The following is a 19,219-nucleotide window of genomic DNA, read 5'->3' on the forward strand; positions in this document are numbered from 1 at the left end:
TACATCTTCCCCCTACACACTCATTTCCTTGACTCAAATTGTGCGAGTAATTGCACTTTGAATACTTTAAATGAATGAAAAGGGGTATAATGATGCTATGCTATCAAGAAATCCTTCTGTTTCTTTTTTTTTTTTTTCTCCTGTCAGGACTGTTGAGGGAAATGCTCAGTCCCTGCAACAGCCCAGAGCAGTGTCTGAGTAAGCAGGGGATCATCCAGCAGGAAAGAGAGAGGCAGGTGAGTCCTGCAGCTCTGGACCTCCTCCTGCCCTCCTCCCAGCTGTGAGGTGCTCCTTGCTGGCCCAGCCCAGCAGCACTGGCTCTCGGGAACATTCCCAGCCCTGCCTGCATCCTGGGAAGGAGCTGCCCTGCTGCCGGCCCCCCACACCAGGGACAGAAGGAGCAAGGTAGGCACGAGGGCTGGAAATGATTAACTGATGGTCAATAATTGTGCTGAGAGAAAGGAGAAGGGCAGGGAGACAAGTTGGAGTTTGGGGGAAGCTGGAACCTCTCCTGTCTCCAGCAGCTGTTGAAAAAAAGAGGCAGGCAAATTCCCATTTCCTGGCTGTGGTGGCTGGGCGTGCACTGCACTCACACCCATAGGAGGGTCCCTCAAACCCCCCCTGTTGCTGGAAACCAGCCTGAGGCTGTGGGCATCCATTGCCATGGAACTCCCATGGGCTGTGAGTGTCTGCCTGGGAAGCAGAGAGAGAGAGGGAAGCAAGAGGGATGACTCAGGAGTGCTGAACCTTCGAGGAAAGCACAGCTGTAGTCCCAGATTGTGGCTGGGGGACTGCTCTGAACGGTGCTTGCTCATGCAGTGCATTCATCCTCCTCCACCTTGGAAAAAGCAGTTTTGGCACACAAAACAAAGGAGAAAGATTGCCAGAAATAAATATTTAATTGTAGCTTTAATTAATATTTTAAGCAAAAGGAGTCATCAGTCCTGTAACTGTACCTTAGAAAGAGGTGAGATCTTGTGTGGAACAGAATGGGATGGAGAGGTAAAGTACTGTGGAAGAGAACCATGTGGTTGACATAGGAAGCTTGTTGCTGCATATTATGAGGCCTTTTCTAGATGCCCTGTCTCAGGTCAAACACACTCTGTTATGGGTCTTCTGTTTGCTTTTCCTCATGAAAAAAAAAATGCCCTGCTAAGGTTTGTGTGCAGTAGTTTTATCACAAATTGTTTTGTGCCATTTCTTGTGTGATTTTAGCCAGCTAAAAGAGCGTATACTTCTGTCTCCAGAGTCTCACCTTTGTAATGATATGAGGGCGTGCTTTGTCTGGTATCTACAAGTAGAAAAGAACTAGAATGGATTCACTTTCTAAGCTCTCTTTGTAAAACTATCTTTAAAAATACTGTGGGTTATTATCAGCTAGGGAAATAATGCACAAATGAAAGCATTGCTGAAACTGGATGCTGGACGAAGACAGCACACTTTGTCCCAAGCTCTCTCAGGGATTTTTGAGCTCCCAGTAAAGTCCGTGACCATTAACTGGTTGTCACTGCTGCCCCGGGCTGTGCCATCAGCTGTCCCGCTGCAGGCCCTGTGTGACAGCTCTGCTCATGCAGGAGATGCCAAGCACACCCAAATGATGACAGCACAGAGCACGCACCGTGCGCTGTCTCGGCAGCGCACAGCACAGCCGCGTTCCTCGTCCCCACCGCGCCGCTCGGGAGGATTCACCAGGCAGGATTACCCAGCTGCAACTCCGCTGGTTCCACGGCGCTCTCCACGCCCGCCATCCTTCCTTCCCTTCACACCGATTCCACTCGGCTGTCGTGTTTTACCGCCGTTCTGTGCCCGCAGCATCCCGGACAAGTTGCGGCGCTGTTGGCCGGGCCAGGTGTCCCCGGGCGGAGCGGGGCGGAGCGGGGCGGAGCGGGGCTGGCCCTGCCCGGCCCGGCCCTCCCGGCACAGCGACCGGGCCAGCCCGACACAGCCGGGGCAGCGGGGCCGCCGCCAGCCCGTCCTGCCCAGGCCCAGCCCGGCCCAGCCCAGCCCAGCCCGGCCCAGCCCAGCCCGGCCCGGCCCGGCCCAGGTGAGCGGGGTCTCTCCCGGAGCATCCCTCGGGGGGTTGGGTGGCCGGGCCGGGGGGAGCGGGCTCGGGGAGCCCCCGGGAGGTGCCGGTGCCGCCTGCTCCTCCTCCAGGGCCGGTGGATTGATTTCGCCTCAGAGATCAGGGCCAGTTTCCTTTGTTTTGGTTTGTTTGTTTGTTGCGTTTTTTTAACACTTTCGCCTTCTTGTTGCGCTTTGGACCGGCGGGTGTGACATTGTTCCTCGGAGGGTGGCTCGTTCTAGAGGTGACGAGCGAGACAAAGAGCGCTAAAGCAGCGCTTTGGAGCCCTGGGGAGAGAAAGCACTCAGCGCTGGCTGCTCAGAGGGGCACTGCAGAACTCGGAGCCTCGCTAAAGGCTCTGTTGCTGTAGCGTGAACTGCCCTCTCTGAGAGTCAGCACTTCTGCTCGGGAGAACGGGGAAAGCAAAAAAAATCGGGAAGCAACCCTTTTATCGTGCTCCCTCGGCATGTTGGATGTGTGTGCGTGTCACTTCTTGCTCTTGCAGAGAAGCCTCCGAGGCTGATTTTTGGATCTATGCCTCTGAATTTGGCTTTCAAGGAGGGGAATTGGAGCTCTTTTCTGATGCTGTTTTTGCTGGCCCTGTCGAGCTACTTCTGAGAAATGTTTGCAAAACCTTTTGTGGTGTTAGATTTGATTTCTTAGAGAGTCTCAGAAAACTTTCAGGCTGCTTTGTTGTGACTCTCCTCGTCGTAATTTTTGCAAGGTTGAAAGGGTTTTTTTGACTGCTGTTCTTAACCTATTATCTTATGTTTGGCAAACATAATTTCTTTCCTTCTGTTGATTATTAATAATGGACGATAGCAAGGCCTGTTAATGTAGCTGCAGAGGGCTCTGGCTTTCACAAATACATCTTAGTATCTCATTAAATCTAAAGAGGTTTAACTAACATACAGCAGTAAAGTTAAAAAAAGCCCCAACTCATATGAAGGCTTTGGGTGTTTACAGGAAAAAAAAGTTGCGTGTGCCAAAGAAACTGTAGGAAAGATGAGCCTGTTCTCTGACAATGGGTTTATTTTCACTTTCTGTGTGGGGGTGTAAGGGAGAGAAAGCATGTGTTTTTCCTGGTGGCCCTTAGCAGGGGCAGAGCTGCGGCAGGAGCTGGTCCCACGGCCCCGTGTGTGCTGTGACACCCATGTGTGACCTGACCCAGGGTGTGGTTGTGATGCTGCCCTGTCCCCCCTGTCCTGGGCACCTGCTGCTGGCTGCAGCTACCCTGCACTGTCCCGAGCTTCTGCCTCTGCTGTGCCCAGGGTTGTAAATATTTTGACCAGCAGCATCCTCTCCTTTACTCACGTGCATGTAAGCACAGAAATGCTTATCTGCAAGTAATTTGAAATTAGCCAGATAAGGCCAGGTGATGCTGCCTTCTGTCTCCTCTTACCACAGTGGCTTTCTGGGTAGTGCTGTCCTTAGGGTGAATCCAGGGGTTATATCCAGCTGTAGAATGAAACCCACCGTGAACATGAAGGTATCTGCTTCAGTAGATACAGCAAACTGCCAGGCCCTGTTTGTGCACCACACCAAATGTGGTTCCTGGGAGGAAATGTGGTGTGTGGGGCTCTTTCCAGGTGATAGGACCAGCAGGCTGTGCCAAGGCTGTTCTTGGTGTCAAGCCTGACAGTGACAGAAGTAAATAAATCCTTCCCCTGCTTCCATTTCACCCTGAGTGGGCTGTGGGGTGTAGAAGGGTTTGGGGTCTCATTTATTGTGGCCGGGGTGTCTTCAGGGTGAAAGCTGAAGTTGTTTATTGCATCTTTTGGTCTATTTTTGTCTCAAGTTTCTGTAAGGAGCAGTTTTTGAATCACTGGGCATGGAGTAGAGTTGGCAGGGATTGATAGTAACTGCTTGAAACTTGGGAAAAGACTGATGGGGATCAGCATTAGCAAAATTTATTGGCATTGTAACTGTTCAAGTCTAGATTGATAAATATTCTGAATGTTGGTGGTGAGAGTTGTTGATTAATCTGCCCCTCATCTGCTGGAAGGTTTCTGGCAGAGACTAAGGAGAAGAATTCAGCTTGCAAAGTGTAAAGCCCATTAACATCAAGGGGAAGGATGAGTGGGGATCACATCCCTTCTCTGGCGTGGCAGCTGCCATCTCCTGGGGCCAGTAGGCTGGGAACAGCATTGTGCACAGCACAGGGGTGGCAGTCTTTGAAGAGGAAAGAAAAAAAAGGGGATGAAATGTTTGTTTTTCTTTCTGCACAACAGTTTTAAAAACTCTAATCCTGTTTTTTGCAACAGGTTGATATGGAAAACCAAACAAAAACCCCAACTGAAGCACTGTAAAGAAAGGAGAGATGCAGAGAGATGATTTGGGTTTGCATGATGCATCAGTCCCCAGCACTGTCCAGATAAAATGAGAAACAGAAAGCATTCATCTGACTGACTGAGCAGGGCAGAGGCAATTGTTCTGCTTCCTCCTCTCTCTGTGTCTTTTCCTGGTTCCTGAGGCAACTCCCATGAGGGATCAGTGATCTTTATTTCCTCCCTCCTGCAGTGATTGCGGCTCCCGGCTTTGTGCTCCCGGGGCTGCGGGGGCTCCTGTGCCTGCCTGGAGAGGCCTCAGCTGGGCAGGGGGCTCCAGGGTCTGTCTGAGCCACCCTCAGCAGCTTCCAGGGTCTGTCTGAGCCACCCTGAGTGGGCCAGGGGGCTCCCAGGGCCTGTCTGAGCCACCCTCAGCTGGCCAGGGCCTGTCTGAGACACCCTCAGCAGCTCCTAGGGTCTGTCTGAGCCACCCTCAGCTGGCCAGGGCCTGTCTGAGCTACCCTGAGTGGGCCAGGCAGCTCCTAGTGTCTGTCTGAGCCACCCTCAGCAGCTCCTAGTGTCTGTCTGAGCCACCCTCAGCAGCTCCTAGGGTCTGTCTGAGCCACCCTCAGCAGCTCCCAGGGTCTGTCCAAGCCACCCTCAGCAGGCCAGGCAGCACTCTCAGGTTTGTCTGAGCCACCCTCAGCAGGCCAGGCAGCTCCCAGGTCTGTCTGTGTGCTGCTTTGCTGTGGCTGCCATGCTGGAGCCCACGATGGCCTGCAGAGGCGAGCAGGGCGAGCGCTGTGCTCGCCGCCCCTTCCCGAGAATAAACAGAGGGCCTCCTGGCTTTTGTAAACAAGCAGAGCACGATCACTTTCTGCCGTGATCTTGGTTTGCCTCCCTCAGCTAGTGGCTGAGAAAAAGGCTAAGGTACAGAAGATGCAGAGATGGGATCCCCTCTGACAGGAGGCGACACCTCAGAGCATCGTCCCTGCCTCGGTGGCAGCCGGGAGAGGAACCAAACTGACGCTTTCTTTGTCTCTGCATTGTGCAGGAAGACACCCGGCTTTTGTTCCTGTCATTTTTGGGGCATGTGGAGCACACTAAAGTGGTGTTTGCCCCCTCCCCGAGGGAAGCTGTGCAGTCCCATGTGAGTCAGATCGCATCTGCCCAGGCTTGGCTGTAGTGCCCCGGGGTAGCTGGGGCGTGGGTGCTGCCCGGGAGCTGAGCCTGCTCTAATGGACCGGCTTCAGCAGCCTGCAAACCCCTCCTGCCTCACTGAAATCAGCTGCATCCCTGTGGTTCCTCCCGTGCTACAATCCTACTGATGGACTCCAGGGCTTTGCTGGTTCTTTATTTGCCATTGGTTTGCACAGCAGCTTTTTTTCTTTGGGTCAATTTAAAATATAGATAGATAAATATATATATAACAAAGTAACCTATCCAATCTTTAAAAAATAACGATTATCTTGGTTGTAGTGCCACTCACATTGAGGCTCTTGCATTATTAATGCAATTTGGAAACTGAATAGAAGTCTAAAGAAAATGAACATTAAATTTTTGATCCATGGTGTGAGTGTTAGGCTCTGCTTACCTTGAATTGTGTATTTCTGCAGGGAGGAGCTGGTGATAGGGTCAAGGTCTCAACATATGTTTAAATAGGGCTGTTTCAAGGACAGCAGTTGTGAATTTGACCTTTGGGTGCTTGCCCAGCTGTTTGGGTAATAATTGGTGGCCTGTGACCACACTTCTTGCCCAGCACTGGGATCTGGGAAGGTAAACCTGGGCTTGAGCTGCAGCCTCCCAGTGATCAGACAGCCGAGGGGTGAAGGCACACAGGGAACAAAACAACCTGCAGTTAAATCCTGAGGGGGTTGTGAACTGCAAGGGAGGGCTCTATTACCTCTCTCTGGAAAAAGCAAGCAGGCCTGTGTGCACCACGTGTTCCTTACCCAGATGGCTCCATGCCTGATCTGATCACAGAGCGCTTTGTGTGGGACCAAGGAAAACAGAGAACCTTGACCTGGTATTTTCTCTGGAATATTAAACCTTGCTGGTCCTGTGCCATGTCTCATGAGCAGCACATGACTGGGGAAGTGACAGAGCACTAAGAGTTAAGGCTGGTCCCAAGGAGGGAAGCAAAGTGTGTGCTGGTGTTATCCAGGTGGGAGCTTGTGTGCCAAAGTGCTGGGGACTGCCTGGGAGCTGAAGCCAGGCTGGATGGGGCACTGATGGGGCTGCAGCCAGGAGGTTCCAGAGGAGCATGGCCAGCATGGGAAGAGCTCCCACAGCACGCTGGCAGAGCCTCTAGCAAAGGGTCTGTCCTGCTCAGCCACTTGTCACATCAACCATGGTGTACTTGTCCCATGGGGGAGGACAGGCTGCAGCTGCCTGCTGCAATTGCAGACCTTGGTGACTAACAGCAAAACCAAAACATAAAATTGCCGAGAACTGGAGTGGGAACCTCTGCTTCCAAAGGACTGTTTATCAGTTGGCTGTTTGCAGGAGGTTTGCAGCCCATTCAGCATCTGATGTTCACCATGTCTTCCCACAGCTGGTTTTGGGCAGGGTGGGAGGCCTGGTGACTTCTCTGCCATGGGGTGTTCCTCCAGGCACAACTCTGTTTTCCAGGAATGCTGCTTTTCCCAGGTTTTCAAATTCTTTGCCATTTGCTATTTAAGAAAATGACCAGGCAAAGACTAGACTGTGTCCAGGAAATAAACATTTAATCTTGCCTGTCAGTGCAGGAGGAATTTTCTTTTTATGTCAGTCCTGGTTTAATGTTTGGTTTGTTTACGTTGCACAGCCAGTCACACTGATGGAGGCCCTCTGGCAAAATGGACTATATTGTTTTATGTGCTCCTGCCTTCTCAGTGCTTCTTGTCTGCTGCCTTCCCCTTCATGATATGATTTCAGAAGGCTGGTCAAAGACATTTGCTTGTTTTCAGTTACATCAGTCATTTGATAAAAGAAAGTCTTGGTCGTGATTTCAACTTGTCAATTTCTTAAAAGGGTAAATGAAACTGCCAGAAAGCAACGTTAAAGAATTTCCTGTTTACAAAATTTATGCCTCTTGCTGGAGTGTAAATACACATTAAATACATGATTTGGATCTTCTCACCCAGCTCATCAAGGCAGTGCCTTTCTGTGCAGTGGCAGGTGCAGAACAGGAGCGCTGCTGATCTCAGCCAGCAAAGGCAAAATTTACTCAATTGTGAAGACTGTGACTTTATTTTCTCCAATATTTGAAGAAAATCTAGCAATGAGAATTATGAAACATGGTGATAGCCTTTTTATGGAGCCTCTTTGTGATGGAGACTGGTAGGAGGAGTTCTTAAAGTTGTTTCAAACTATTAAAGTAGTGGGCTCTTCATTTTACAGGTAGGGGAGACAGTAAATAGAGTGACTATCAATTTTCTGCTATATGGTGTTCCAGAAAGTGTGTTTGAATCTTACACAGGTCTCAGTTTCTGAATAAACATGTTCTCTTTTTTTCTATGCAGAAGGATGATTTTTCCCTACCCTGGGAACTGTGTCAGTCCTAGAAATTATTCTCACCAATGTTTAGGACACCAGGAGTTGAAGGAGTATCTTAATATACTTAAATATTTGTGCGGTTCCACTGGTTTCTGATAATTATTTTTTTACATTAATTTTTTTCTTTTCTCCCTGTACCAGCCTTAGACAAACATGGTCTCTGTCCCGGGGGATGTGTGATCCACTGCAGTGTCTTTTACCCATGGCAGCAGGGATTTCAGGACAGGAACACTGCTGGAACCCAGTCCAGGCTGAATCTGGCAGAGCTGCTGCCCAGGCACTGCCAGCAGCATCTCAGCGTCATGATGTCACCATGCTGCTGCCTGCACTACCCATTTTTCACATGCTCACCTTTCCTTCCATCCCTCAGGCTCTTCAGGTAGACAAACCTCACCTGAAAAACATCCCAGAGGAATAAAATTAGAAACAAAGGTAGTGCAGAGCTGTCTCAGCACTTACCACAGCCCCATGGGGACAAAAGTGGTTTTGCTGGACACTCACTAGACTGGTACAGCTGGGGTCTGGGATTTTAATCAAATTTGTTCTTGAACATTGCAGTGTGGCTGCATTGCCTGTTCCCTGGCTTGAGTCCTGAGGAGGAGCCCTCTCTGGTACCCTGTGATGTGGAGCTGTGCAATGTGGGCTCTCCTGGCCAGCAGGACCAGGGTGAACCCAGGGGGTGTGCATGCAGTACCATGACATGGCTTGTTCTGGACCTGGGGCTTGTTCCTGAGGCAGGCAGACCCTGAGGATCCTTAGCTGTGTAACACTGGGTTTCACACAAAGCATGCTCTAGAAAAAAATAACAAAGGCACTGTTAAATATATCCCTGTCTTTGTTTCTTTACTGATCTCACATCACTCTTGGTAGTGGCTCTGGCCCAGTTTCATAAGGTCATGTAGCTATTAGCATGTGGCTAAACAGGTAAACTGAATCAAAACAATCCTTCAGAAAGGCATTCCCTGCTGCTCCTGTGTGCAGTGTTTGCTCTTCTTGTGTGTCCCATTGTCCCTGTGATTGAAGTAGATGCAGTTTTTTGGGGTAGTGATTGCTCTAACATAACACTTTAGTACAATTTCCTATTAAACATGTGTTTCTATATGGAGGTTTAGTTTTATACTAATAATGTACATGCCTCAAGATTTGCCTGCTTTTTTTCAGCTACAACTCTTGATTTTTACCTTGCCTGAAAAGCTTGAGTTGCCCCTTTTTGGTATTTGCTGGGTCCCCAGGACAAAGGAGGAATTGATGAATCTGACTCCGTGTTCTTAGAAGGCTAATTTATTATTTTATGATATTATATTAAAGAATGCTATACTAAAAATGTACTAAAGAATAGAGAAAGGATACAGACAGAAGGCTTACCAAGAATGATAATAAAAACCTCGTGACTGACTCCTCAGAGTCTGACAGAGCTGATGGTGATTGGTCATTAATTAAAAACAATTCACATGAAACCAATCAAACATGCACCTCTTGGTAAACAATCTCCAGCCACATTCCAAAGCAGCAAAACAGGGAGAGGCAAATGAGATAATATTGTTTTTTCTCTGAGGCTTCTCATCTTCCCAGGAGAAGAAATCCTGGCAAAGGGATTGTTCAGAAGATCTGACAGTGACACCCCTGCCCTTGCTATGGTCTGTGTTGGCTTTTGAGCACAAACACAGCAGCCACAAACAACACAAAACCAGTGCTGTGGTTCTGGACAGCTCTGTCCTGCCCTGCACAGCACTGGGGCCGTGGCTCTGGAACTCACAGAGCAGTGAATAGTTTTGTTTGGGTGAGTAGGCACGAAATGCAGCCCCGCACACGTGCCCGTGCTGGCTCTGCGGTTTTGCAGCCACTGCAGCACAGTGTGACTCCTTCTGCCATTGCTGAGAGCACAGGCTGGATTGCTGAGCCAGAAAGACTGGTTTGTGCACACAGGATAATCAGGGAGGGCAGTCACACTCCCCACAGGCCCATTTCCCCATGTGGTACCTGCAGTAGGCTGGCTGGACTAGGGGTACTGTAAGCATTTTTGAGACTTAAAAAGAATTTTTTCCCTAGAACTCTAAAGTGCATCATCAGTGATGTTTTCCAAGCTGCCATACGAGAGGATGTGATGGAGGGTGTGTAGCAGCCAGAGGATTTGGGGTGTTTATTGGGGTAGCTGGTGTCCCTGGAGCAGCTCTGGAGGCTGAGAGCTGTGGGGTGTGCTCTGGATGCATCACGGGTCTGACTGCACGTGTAGGGGCTGCTGTCAGTGCAGCAGATCACACAGAGCTCTGTAAGGCAGCAGCTGGCAGTGGGGATAGGTGTGCTGCCAGGACTGAGCAGCTCTGTGAGGCAAAATGCAACATTTTCTGTTCAGCCAAGGAGTTTGGTTGTCTGTGTTAGCTTACGTATTCTTTGTTCCACCAGTTGTTAGGTTATGTAAGAAAAACCAGACCTGTGCATCATATATATTTATGTAATTCTTATCCTGTAGACTTCAGTTAAACATATTAAGGCAGTTTCAGCTGAGAGTTCAGAGGTAACCATTAGTTTTACAGTGTTGATGGAGCACTTGCCTCCTGCTGGAGCATGAGGACACTGAGAGGGTCACAAGCACAAACTTGTGTACAGCATGGTGAGATATACTGGAAATTGTGTTGAGGGATGTAATGGAGGGGAGAAAAAACAGAAATGCAGTTGTTGAGTGGGCCTGTGATATTGAAATATCTATCTGTCTATCTATCTATCTGTCTATCATCTATCTATCTATCTATCTATCTATCTATCTATCTATCATCTATCTATCATCTATCTATCTATCTACCTGTCTATCTGTTTCTCCATTAAAATTTAGGTCTATCATGCCATCAGATGCAGAGCATTTTCTGTTTCTTAAAGTATTTCAGTCAATTTTATATCTTTTGGCCATTACTTGATATTGATGTAGGTTCATAATTCTGTCTCCATCACAAACCTTTTGTTTAATTGATTTCTGAGTGATCTTTTTGAAAGAGACCCAAGTTATTAACCTGAGATGCTTAAAAATATGCATAGAAAGTGTCAGGCAGTGAGGCTGGGATGTGTTCTGTGCATTGGGATAACCAGAAAGTAGAGCCTGGCCTGTCCAGAAGGGCATCTGGGGTCTCTGGGTGCCTCACAGAGCTGGTGTGAGGATGAAGCTGGTTTTGAGTGGTTTCTGACTCTGTACCCTGCCAACTGCATCTTGCTGCAATGCTGGCAGATGAAATACTCTCAGAGGATTTTTTTTCCTTGCCAATACACGTATGCCTCATAAATTTCCATGGTTATAGATCTCTGTAATGTGAACTGTTTTCCCCTATTGAAAATGTTGATTAGGGAGGAAACACAGTGAGCTAATTGTTCTGAGTAACACTTGAGCCACATAAATATTTCAGGGGATTTCAGTAGCCTTAAAAGGCTCAAAGTTGCACATGAACAAACTTAACCAGAATTGTGCCTGAAGTTTTGTGATGTCAGAGGAGGCTGAAAAGGGGAGAACTTTTCAAAAGTGCCTAGGGATTTACATATGTATAACTTCTTTGTAATAGTATGACACTGCATAACCCATTTGCCTTGTAGATGAGCTTTAAGATGCTTAGACACAAGACACATGAGAGATTTTCATGTTCTGGTACAAGTATTTTCTGCCAATATGAAATAAATCCTGGAATAAATTCGAGGAGGATGCTCCAGCATGGAAGCAATGGCAGAGGGAAATCTTCAGACTTGCAAAAACACTGAAGGAGAAGCTGGGTTCCAAAGCTGGAGAACAAGCACTGGAAGGGACAGAAAGTTCCCTTTTCAGCCATATATTGTGTTTTGTCTGGGAAACACATCAGCTCACTGTGACTGAGCATGTTAACAAGTTTAGGATGAGATATATGAAGTGTTGCCTCTGCTATCCCAGAGCAGAGTTCCCAGCCCTGGCTAATGGAGGAGACATGAAGGCAGCAGGAACTTGGAGAGACCAGCACAATGGTTCTGTGCTGGGGACAATAAAACATTGAATAGATAATATCTGCTTTCTGGCCCAAAACAGCCATCTTGTTGACAAAGCTAAATCTTCAGAAATATTTGATACTAGTGGGGTTTATTGTCTAAGAAAGAGTCCTGGCAGCCATTCAAGTGACAAAGTGGGGAGTGTTTTGTTTTAAAAAGGCACATGGTTTTTAATTTGTGCTTGGAAATTTAAAGGGCAGGGGGCAAGATCACCAGAAACAGCTTGTAACTATTCTTGCTCTCTACCCTCTTTATGTCTCTTCTGCTAGAAAATTTAAGGTTTGATTTATGAATAAGTCTGTACACCCTTTCTTGTGTGCTCCTCTAAGCTAATGTTTTTTTTTCCCATTTGTTTCATTATTCCTTTTCTAATTTATTGTTGCCTTTCGGTCTCACTGTCCTTTCTTAATTTCCCTGTAAAAAGGGCCTCTCCTGACAGTCCACTGAAAGGAGTGGAGGCCCTTTCTTCATAGACACTTAAGCTGTGGGATCCTTGCCACAGGATACTGCAGAGGTTAAAAGATTATATGAGCTCAGGAAGGGCCTGAAAAATCTCCTAGGAGGTTATTAAATACCACTATGCAACTTTTAGTTGGCCATTTCTTTAAATGAGGATGCAGGAAAGGTGTTGATGGTAAGCAATATATACATAATAATAATACATGCTGCTCTCACCTTGTATTTAACTCTGACCTGGGCAGCCTCACCTGGCTACCAGTGTTGGATCAAGTAAAGTCATCCTGATGGTCCCCAGCTTTACTGCAAGGCTCCTTTGGGATCTCCCTTCACACTGCCCTGTACCCTAATCACACCTCTGAGGAGACTGGGGACACCAACACTTGCTCCTGGGGGTGACCTCTTGTGTGCTTGGCTTCAGGGAAGGAGCACCTGGCTTGGAGCTGGGCTTTGGGAGCTGGTGTCTGTGCTTCTGCTCTGGGTTCTGGCACTGTGGGGGCACCTGGCAGTGGCTTTGGGAGCAGCTGGGCACTGCTGTGACAGGGTGGCCCTGCTGGCACAGGAACAGCCAGGGCTGGAGCCTGGCAGCTCACCCAGCAGGCAGCTGGCAGACCAAAAGCAAGGCAGGATGCTGGGCATCTCAGCCCAGGCTGGTGCTGGCTCAGTGCCCCTGGGCGTGCTGTGGGCACAGGGATGGGTGTGCCAGCCCATCCCACAGGGCACTGCCACCTGCCTGGTTGGTGACAGGCTGTGGTGTCCTGCCCAGGTGAGAATCCCCACCTTTTTCTGCTGTTATTTAAATACTTGATTACATTAACCAATACTATAGGTGCACAGCAAATTAAGTCACTGGGCAACACTTGCACCTAATTACCACCATCATCATCTTCAACCACCATCTTCAACCTTGCCTGGAAGAGCTCCCAGAGGAGGATGCTTGTCTGGAACCTGTCACTGCTTGTCCAGGCTCACCACGAGCTAGAGAGAGTTTTCCATCTCCTGCAATCTGTTCTTTAAACAAAAGGAGCTGGAAAAATGAGATTTTATAAGCAAACTGAGGGCCTGGGCTTCTCCTGTGAGAGAGTGTGAGGGAAGGTGTGCTGGTCTTGGGACAGCTCTGTGCCATTCCCAGCACTGTCCTGAGGAACTTGCCTTGCCACTGGCTGGTGGTGTGCTCTGCTCCCACTGAAGTACATTTTTACAAGGGGCAGGATGGAAGTTGGTCCTTCCCATGTGATTGGGCACTCTCTGTCCCCTAGCAGCTGACAGTGCATCTGTTACAGCCTCCTGTGCTCACGGACCAGTGGAGGACCCTGGCTAGCTCTGCTCAGCTTGGAGCAACAAATTTGTGCATCATCAATCATGGCAAATGCTGGATTTCCAGTGAGAGAGAATCCTGATTCCTCTATATTTTTGATAAAATGAGCCACAGGGTATCACCATACATCCTTCAGTATAATCCTAAACCAGTTGAAACATGTACTTAATCTGACTAACCACTCAGTTCCTTCACCTAAACTTTTTTTCTTTGAGCTTTCATGAACAGTGGAAAACATGGGACTGCAGGCAGTCCTCATCTCTGTCAGTGTGCTGTATAGGCTGCTGATGACTGAGTTCCTCCCCATCCCTCTCTGTGAGCACTGCTCTGCAGGGTGGGTTTGTGCTGCCTGAGCAGGGTCTCCTTCAGACACAGACACTGCTCACTGCAGGAGCAGAAGGGCACCCCCAGCATCTGGGGACAAAGTGTTCAATGCTGAGATTGCTTGGAAATAGCTGCTACTGTTTGTAAACTAAACCCTCTTTTAACCCAAATTAATTTGTACACCCAAACAAGCCATAGGAATTTTCCTTGTTGCATTTTGCTTACCTTATAATTAGGCTTTTACTGGACATGTCCTGGTCTCCATTAAGTGACAAATCACTCCAGTGTGTGGGCACTCTGCAGCCTCCAAGAGCATCATGCTTATATCATAATCCTCTGTGACATGTCACATGCATGTTGCAACTCCTCTGAGTTTCAGTGCTAATTGAAATACCAGTAGGAACTGTGGAAAGTTAGTCATGCAGACTAAGCTGGAAGGGGAAGCTCTCAGAAGCTGTTTTGTAACTGTTTGTGTTTTGTAAGTGCCTCACCCTGAGGTGCAGGGGCAGTGCTGGGATGCTCACAGTGCTGGGATCCTTGTGTGCACGGGGTCCCAGTGCCACAAAGGGCTCAGGAAGGAGCTCCAGGGAGGAGCTGTGCTCTGTCTGGTGCTCAGGCACCTCAGAGAGGGAGCTGGGAGCTGCTGTAGGACTGGGGACACCCTCAGTCCCTCACCTTTATCAGGGCACAGAGCGGGGAGCCCTGGTGCCTTCACTCTCTCAGAGATGGGAGCCAGGGGCTGTGGATTTTCTTGCTGAGATGAGGTTTTTTGGGTGTCAGCAGAAGAGCAGGTGGAGCTCAGGGGTTTATCTGCACAGCTTCCTTGGAGAAGGAAAGAAATGCAGCTGCACAGAATAAGTGTGGAAACCAGGATGTTTGAAAGTGAAAATTAAAAAAAAAAAGTAAGCAGAGTTTCTGGTGTTGTTTCTAAATCCAGGAAAGGCCCAGAAAACAATCAGATTTTCAGATGTATTTTAGACATACTTTTCAAATTCCTTTTAGAGATTGAAATGAAAGAGATCTTGCAGAACCTGCAGCTGAAAGCAGCTGCTCTTGGGGAGTTTTGTTCTGTCTTTGAGAAAAACCCTCATTTTCCAGGCAAGCATAGCCAGTGCTGTCCTGTTCATGGGCCATTGTGGTACCCTCTGAAAGCAGCTCCTCCAGGCAGGGCTGTTTCCAGACTAAGGAGGCCAGAAGAGCATTTTCTGTATGCTGGAGCACTGGAGGATGCAGAGCAACATTCCCTGGGGATGTTCACTGAAGGTGTTGCAGTCTCTGATGTGAAAAAGAAGCCATTCATAGATGGAGAGATTTCATGAAGCCTGCCACCCTGCCATATCCATTTGGACTATTTCCAGGCATTTACATGAACTAAAAGTGAGACAAGATTTCTGTGGTAATGTTGTGCTGGTCAGAATGGATAACTTCCCCAAACCTGCTATTTTAGGGTATTCCTAGAGGTATGGGGCAGACTTTAAGAGAAATAGGATGTATAGATGTATAGAGAAATTATGGTGATATCTATATACCCCCAACCTTATCACTTCAATTGCTCTTTAAAGTTATTTTTCATGGAGAATTTCAGAAATTTCTCCTGCTTGTATTGTGCTCTTTGTAGCTCACTTGTTACAGGTGCTTTGTAGGTCACTTGTTGTAGATGACATTTTGGGGTCTCTTTCTGCACACATTGGCCAATTTTTCTAAAAAAGGTATGCTAAAAAATATTTTTGCTTTGAAATGTTAAATTAGTCTACTTTTGCCATGACGCTACTGTAATTCATTTTATTTATATTCCAGTTTGCTGCGTTCCTAACCATAAATATTTAAAAAAATCACATTGGAGAAAGAGAAATGATGCATGTTGAAATATGGGACGATTTCAGGGTAATGTGGCACGTGGCTGGAGTTTCCTAAAGAGCCTGAAAACATCCCCACCCTACGTCATGTTGCACTCACTCTGTAAATCCCCGCAGGCACGTGTTTTGCTGGCTCAAGCAGCAGAGAGCTGCTGGCCGTGCTGTCCCTGCTGCTGGCCTGGCTGGGATCTCACTGCTGGCCTTTCTGCAGGGCTGGCACAGGGGGATGGGTGCTCCTGGTAGCTCAGGGTGCCTGCACTGCTGGTGCTCTTGGGCTTTGTGGGATGATGTCCTTGCCATGGCCAAGGGGAGAGTGCTGGCTGGGCTGGAGGAAATGCAGGGGGTTTCCCTGGTTGTAGGGGAAAATTAGGGGAAAACCTGATGGACCTCCCTGGGTTGGGAGATGTAAGGGGCTTCTGACTTCTGAGAGACGTAGGAAAGTGGGTTTGTTCAGCTAGTCACAGGGTCAAAAAATGAGGAAGGAATTTGTGGGTGCTGAGGAAGGGCTGCCATCCAAGTACCAGGGGTGATCCTTGATTTTACAGGGAGTCAGTTCAGAACCCAGGATAACATCTGGAAAACATCTCTGCAGACTGCTGGTAACTGCCTTAGGAAGGCAAAGCATTTGTGAGGAGGCGGCTGGGAGGGCTGGGGTGTGGGTTTTGTTTTGTTTTGAGTTTTTGCTGTAGGCTTCCTGTGTCAACACTGCCCGGCCTCCAGCTGCGCCTGCGAGTGGGGAGAGTGTCTGCTCCTGCAGGAGGGCTGCCAAGGGAAATGAGCTAATCCCTGCATGAACAACGTCAACAAGTGGCCACACCAGCATGAACTGAAACAGCCCAGCTGCACCTTTGTCTTTGTGAAGGTCCAGATGAGCTGATCCTCTGCCGTAGGAGGTGGGAGCTGCTGCCATCCTGCTGTACACACACGGTTCAGCTTGGTCGGTCAGGCTCCCATCCTTCTCATTGTGCCTGGTTTGTAGAGCTGGCAGAGAAGCCCAGAGGCAGAGGGATGAGGCAGTGCACTCTCCTGTGCAGAGATGCACCATCCTGCCTGCCTGTAGAGACTGAGCTGCAGCACGGGCTCTGATCCCCCCATGTCCCCACTGGTTGTGGTGGAGGTGAAGCCAGGTGTGGCTGCTGCTCTCTGCCTTCAGCTGTGTGGTTTTGGGTCAGGTCTCACCCAGCTCTGAGCACAATGCAGGGCTCCTGTAATAGCAGTGATGAGAGTTGAGGCTATTCGCCCACCTTTGCCGTGGGCAGAGAACAAAAAGGACATTTGTGCAGTGACACTGCACTGAATGTTCCACATCGCTGGTTTATTTTACCTGTGCGGAGCAAAGGGCACCAAAATAATACAAATGGGAACAATAACATATGGTAGCACGCTTCTAACTCCATTTAGTCTTCTTTATTTGTAAATATTTTTGTGGTTTGTCTGTGTTTTGAAGAAAGGAGGGAAAATTCTGCCTCTCTAGCCCTGTTTGAGGAAGGGGACAGGCAGCATTCTGTGGCTGTATTGCAGTAGATGGGTGAATACTCTGCATTTTGCTTGTCACCTGACAAGCTGGTTTATATTTAGATGAGGAGAGAAAGCATGTGATTCTAAAAGCTGTGTTTTCACTTGTGCCAGCCCATGTGTGCTGAGTTATCAGAATAAGGTTTTTATTGTTTGCTCTTATTTTTCCTGTGTCTTACTAGGGCTATGGTCCTACTGTGTCAAACACATTCCTTGAAAGCGAGGTGTCAAAAGGAGAGGGCTTTAGAAAATTGAGACTTCCTCTGTACCAGCCAGCACAGCAGGTCTATTTTGAGGAGGAGGAAGTTTGGAAAATCCTGACCCTTTGGTGTTATCATCTTGGTCTGAGCTGAGCACTGTGCTGTGACACTGGGCAGGGCATTAGCTCATAGGTGACAGATACCATCCATATGTGAAATTCCATCCCCAAAGCTGGGGTTTTGTTCTCAGCTGAGTTGTTCTTGAGAACAGTTAGGAAAGCTCAAGCTTGTAGAGGAGGGAGTATGACTGACTATTCACTTCTATCTTCTGAGCACCCTGAGCAATTAAAGACAAAAGCCTTTGTTCCCTGGTGACTTCATTCTTAAGAAGCCTTTTTAATTTTAGTCTTTATTTTCAGGAAGAAATAATATGGATTTGTCATTGACAAGAAGGCTGCATCTCTCAAATGTCATGTCAAGGATCCACTCCATAATTCATGGGCTGGGGAGTGTGGGTGTCAAGAGGAGGGTGCATAATGGATATGAGAGATTTCAGTTCAATTAAACTACTGGTCTTAAAGGCAGCTTTTCTTGTCTTTGTGATATTTTCTTGACTCAGATCGCCACATTTTTTGCTAACTCATCCAGATAACCAGATATTTTTAGTCTTCTTCAGTAAGACTGTAGTGGGTTATTGGTTATTTTTGCAAATCATCTTCCCCTTTCAGTGTGGATGGGGACATGTATAGTAATATCAGAACAGTGTTGGTTATTTCCTCTTATTTCTGCTACTGCTGCTGTGAGCCATGCATTTATATGTGTGTAGAAGTGCTGCTGTTTCTGATCCTGCTCCTTGCATGGATTCTGGGAGTTCTGCCTGTTGTGTGATCAGATGTATTCTGTTCGTGTGCTGAGAAGGACATCTTCTCCCTCCTGGGCTGTAGGACCTGAGCAAGAGCACACCTGAGCCTGCTGGGGGTCTGGATGAAGGTGTGGACTGTTGGCATCCTAGCTGCTGGGAGCTGTGGCAGGCTCAGACCCCCAAAGGGGATTGCTGGGTCTGCCAGATCTGCCAGGCAGGAGGGGTCAGCTCCTCAGGGCTGGCACTGCCTCCCAGCTTTGCCTGTGCTCCTTCCCAGGCAGAGTAAATCAGCTGGCTGGCTGGCTCAGGCTGAGGGGAATTAAGCAGCTCTCCTCTGATTCTCTTCTCACAGTCACGCTGGAGGTGTTATGAGCTGACAGAGCCGTGTTAATAAGTGAGCAGCAGCAATGAAGTTATCATGGTGATCACACAGCAAAACCAACCTGCAGCACTGGAGGTGCAGCTTTATCTCAGCATTTCTTCTTCAAGGGCTTCTTTCTTGTGATGTGTGTTTGTGTGCAGATGTGTGCAGCTCCTCTCTGCTGCCTGTGGTCAAAGCCCATCATCATTGTGGGAGGTGTGTGGGGCACACCAAGACCAGGAGCTGGCTTCAGCTGTGCCTCATGGGCCTGTGAGTAAGGCAGCAGTGAGCAAACACGTTGCTTGTGGAGTAATCTGTTTGCAGAGGAGCTTCCTACTACAGCTGACAAAACTGTGACATTTCAAAGAAATAAACTTTACAAAACATCAACTCACTGATACGAGCAGAGCTGGCGGTGGGAGCTGTGTCCGTGTGTACGTCTGCAGGAAGTGAGTCACGTTCTTA

General features: G+C 48.2%; 1 protein-coding gene across 2 annotated transcripts in view; it reads left to right on the forward strand.

The window, feature by feature from the left end:
* The first annotated feature begins 247 nt into the window (after positions 1-247).
* Positions 248-19,219, forward strand: part of CARHSP1 (calcium regulated heat stable protein 1) — a 37,752-nt gene continuing 18,780 nt past the window's right edge. Inside the window, exon 1 of one of the 2 annotated variants that reach the window (XM_036392364.2) lies at positions 248-405. The gene's annotated coding sequence lies outside the window, so the exon portion shown is untranslated. Of the gene's footprint in view, positions 406-1,702; positions 2,045-19,219 lie in introns of those variants that run through there. The other variant, XM_036392365.2, reaches the window with a different exon arrangement.

The sequence above is a fragment of the Molothrus ater genome, chromosome 16, assembly GCF_012460135.2.
Source record: "Molothrus ater isolate BHLD 08-10-18 breed brown headed cowbird chromosome 16, BPBGC_Mater_1.1, whole genome shotgun sequence".
Lineage (NCBI taxonomy): Eukaryota > Metazoa > Chordata > Aves > Passeriformes > Icteridae > Molothrus > Molothrus ater.